Source organism: Fopius arisanus, unplaced genomic scaffold (genome assembly GCF_000806365.1).
Source record: "Fopius arisanus strain USDA-PBARC FA_bdor unplaced genomic scaffold, ASM80636v1 scaffold00025, whole genome shotgun sequence".
In the NCBI taxonomy this organism is placed as follows: Eukaryota; Metazoa; Arthropoda; class Insecta; order Hymenoptera; family Braconidae; genus Fopius; species Fopius arisanus.
Window position 1 is genome coordinate 1,089,154 of NW_011887764.1, and position 4,279 is coordinate 1,093,432.

Consider the following 4,279-nt stretch of genomic DNA (forward strand, 5'->3'; position numbering starts at 1 on the left):
ATTCCTCAAAACTCGAGGGAGAGACGAGTCCATTTATCGCCACTTCATTTGCCACTTGGCTAGTGCATTGCGGTATTTGCCCTATCAATGATTGATGTTCCAGATTTATCCTATCAGTCAAATAATAATTTAACAATTTTTATGAAGAAATCAGAAGATTTTTATGATTATCCAGAGAATTTTTTTTTCACAAAGTGAATGTCAATGGTTGAAAACTGATTGCTAATAAAATTAATTACAAAAACTGCATCCGCACAACGAGCGAAAACTCAAAAATAAACGCCGCATGCCTGATAAAAACAACCACAAGCCCAATTTTTTCGATAATAATATTCTCGAAAACACTGTTGGTCCCGTAAATGTCAATAAAATCACCGGTGAAAATAAAAAGTTGACGTAAATAGTAAAGAGGAGTTCCTGGAATAAAAAGAATCCGCAACAACTCGAGGAATTCGCAAAGTTTCCGTTGAAATCCTCCCTCTTTTATTTTTATTAAGGGTAGTGGGTCAGGGAGTGAATGCCCCCAGGATGAGGGTCTTCGACCCATCCGACGGCGCAAGTTTCACGTGAATTTAATGGCAAATAACATAACACGTGATGTTTACATGAGGGTATCACGTATGCTGTCAAGAGAGGTGGTTAAAAAATAGTCAATCGAAGGTGGAATGAGTAATTGGGAGGGGCACAATGACGCCGGTTGTCTGTGCATTCTCTAGTGGAGAATCGTGTTCCGGATAAACGAGTGTCGCGTACTAACAGTGCATTATGACGTTATAGGCAATTCAAGACGATGCGCACGATTCTAACGTCGGAGTATTACCCCGAATGAGTGAAAGAGGTGGGGTTGGCGCGAAATATCCGAGGCGGGGAGAAATCGGGGGTTGTGGTGCCTCAGTAGGGGTCGGGAGCCCGAGCGACCAACTTGGCTTTTCGGTGTGTCGGCACGCCGACATTCTCGCCGTTTCAGTGATTCTATTTTTATTTCCCATTTTCCATTTTTTTCATTCAGTGTAACTACGTCTTTTCAAATCTACCTTGCACTATCTACCCATGTACCATACACACGTAGTATATATCCTGTGTTATATACACTGTAGTATATGGTATATGTATTTAATGTCGCTCAATTTTTAATTTTACATCATTTTGAGAAAATTGAAAAATACCCAAGGATTATTATGATCAGAGTTTTTAATATGATGGAAATAATTGAAGTGTGAAATGTAAATTATTTATTATTATTTTATAATATCATATTGTTGTTGATGGAAGGTAGAGGATTGGATTTTGGTGCGGGGCACACGTCATGTTTTTGTAAAACTAAAAAAGAGAAATCGGGAGAACGACATTCGTCACAATTGATATAAATTTTCAATTCAAAATAACACGAGGAACCATTGTGTACTGAAGTGCTAACACGAGGTAAACTTTTTGGCCGAATATCTGGGAATATCTCCGAAATTCCGGGGACGGCGAAATTTTTGTAGTATTTTTTTTATAGTCTCGATTCGCTCGATTTGCTCCACAAAAAAATGCTCTCACGATGATTTGAGTTTCTCCTTTCATTTCGGAGATTTTTCCAGGGACGCGATCATGAGGTCAGTTAACTTCCCTCTGTTCGCCGGTTATTTTCAGAATTTATGGTCAAATTCGCGCGGCAGGAGAAATTTTTGTAATGATTTTATAATAAAACAGAATGGATGCAGTGAAAATTGACATTTTTGGCAACAATTAGAATATTTATTTTATAGATTTTTTTCACAATTATAAAAATATTGAAATATCATTTTTTTTATCTCTGATATGCTACGGACTTTCAAGAAATATTATACGGATAAAGACATATGTCCTTTCAAATTCAAGAATTTTACTGAGATGGAATGTAATGTTCATTTTATTAATTAACAATATTGTTAATTTTTGTGGAATTAATCTGCAAATGGGGGTTTCTATTCATCTTAATAATTTGACAAAGTTTTGTTTTTTAGATAGATTCAAAATTCCGAAACACAATACTCTGAGTTTTACTATTTTTATTATCATTGATTATTGCCAGCTGCGGTTAATTTTATTGGCGATATACAAGTGCTCAATTTGGAGGAGTATCTGGGATAAATTTTCATGGTCGCTGATATCAATAGGAACATTCCGTTGAATTTCTGATCAATCGTCGGTTCAGTACTGTTGATCGATTAATTTATATACTCTGACAGGCAACAGCTGATATTTTTTTACAACTTTCTACTCGAAAATTATTTCGTATATTTTTTCTATAATTTTCATCATCTAATTTTATAAAAATTTATATAGATTATAATAGATTATTAATAGATAATTTATAATAGACTACAATGGACACAATTTTGGTTCAATTATTTCATAAACATTTATGGAGATCCGAAAAGATCCGATAGATATATAAAAATTCAGCGCGATTGATCATTTATTCTGTTGATTCACAATTCCTTTAACTTCCACTGAATGTAGAGCTTGCGATGATTTTATAAATCTTTAAATATCCTTGATAGAAATAAGACTAGACTTGGGTCTGTTGCCAACTAGGACATTATCGAATCAATAATTTCTACCTAAACCTCAACTAAAGAGTCGCAAAAAATGCCGAAAATGAAGCACAAGATGAAGAATGAAGAACAAATAACAATAAATAATTTTGTAATTAAAAATCGGGATTCCGCGCGTTGAATAACCAATTAGATACCTCCTCGGAGGATATCCCATTGTTTTCACTTGTAACATCCGAATGGCCCTAAATCGCCCAATAAACTGACCAACCACTCCCCCACGAGTGAACCCGAACGTGAAATAAACAGACAGAGCCCCAATTTTCGGTTCATCGAGTTGATTGCTGCCACCCCGGGTGATTGACCGGGAGATAAAAAAAAATCGGTCAAGTGGGTGAATGTCCCAGAAAATGACGCGCAAGAGGATTCGTGTAATTCCCCAGAAGAGGTACACTGTTGAAAAATTTTGACTGAAGTTCAGCAAATTTCATTAAAAAATATTATAAATTGTTCCAGTACACCATCAATTTCAATAAATTAATCAATATTAATAAAAATACATACGAGGATTATCGAAAAAAAGACATAATTATTATCAAATATTTACCTCTGTACATTCGAAAAAAATGATCATATAAAAGCATCTGCACTGACAAAAAATCTTTTGAAAGTATTCATTTACTTGAGGGAAATATATATGTATTTTCATGAAGATATTATTTCTTCAGGTGAGTCAGCTGTATGTGAGTCGACTAATAATAAAGTGGTCATGACCTTGGATAAACTCAATCAATAATTATCAGTGTTAACGAATTCCTCCATTTCTTCTCCGAAGAGAATTCGGTATTTAAAGAACATGAATAATCGGTGAAGTTTATCTAACACTTTTTATTATTTTTTCGTATAATCATGCTCCAAAGCTATATGAAGATTATTATCGGAACCTAATGGGAATCACTTGGGAATTATTCAATTGGAGAAATGACAGTTTGAAAAGTACATACTTCTCTGAAGTAACTGAATCCTCGAAAAAAATCACTTCTCCTAATTTTCATGACAGTGAATTTTTGGATGGAGCTTATCAATTTTTTTAAACAGTGTACCAAGAAAGTGATACCAGGAAGAGAGAAAAGTTTCGTGTCCTTTTGCTTCCGGGGCGGGAGTAGGGTCAGTAATCCCGAGGATTACCAACGTCGACTACCGTCGACTCCCTTTCCTTGGATTAACCCCTTGAAACGTGCACCCCGGAGTACACTCGGCAAAAAGGGAAGCAAACCAATTAGACAGCAGAAGAAATAATAAAAAGGCAAGCCCAGAGAAGGTACTTCCGGTGGGCGGAGGGGACGGAAGTTGATGTAAAATAGATTAGATCCATTCACACGGAAATCCACGGGCTGACCCAGTTGAGGAATGGAGTTTTGTTTATAACGGGCCTACGATGGCAATCAGCCTCGAGTGAGGGAACGAATTATGGCCTTCATGAGGCAATTGAACTCGGTGTACGCCGAAACGAACTGTTGAGAATATCAAAGTACTCTTTACCGCCTGGTACGGACCGCGTAATAATTGCCCAGATTTTTTCATAAAAATATTAAAATTATAAATATAAATTTCACTTTGCTTCGAGACTTATCATTGGAAAATGAGAGCTCTTCAAGTCTCAATTTTTTGAAATTCAGGCGCTCATAAGTCTAAGTTTGACACTTCGTAAACTTTGAAATTTTCTTGGGACTCTCAAGTTGGGTCGTCAAGGTTCG

At 35.9% G+C, this 4,279-nt stretch overlaps 1 protein-coding gene across 1 annotated transcript in view; it reads left to right on the plus strand.

Moving 5' to 3' along the window:
• Nucleotides 1–532: 532 nt before the first annotated feature.
• LOC105264819 (GTPase-activating Rap/Ran-GAP domain-like protein 3) overlaps nt 533–4,279 on the plus strand; it is a gene marked incomplete in the record, with an annotated part of 18,163 nt that continues 14,416 nt past the window's right edge. The window contains 2 exon segments of the mRNA XM_011301963.1: nt 533–1,103; nt 1,277–1,422.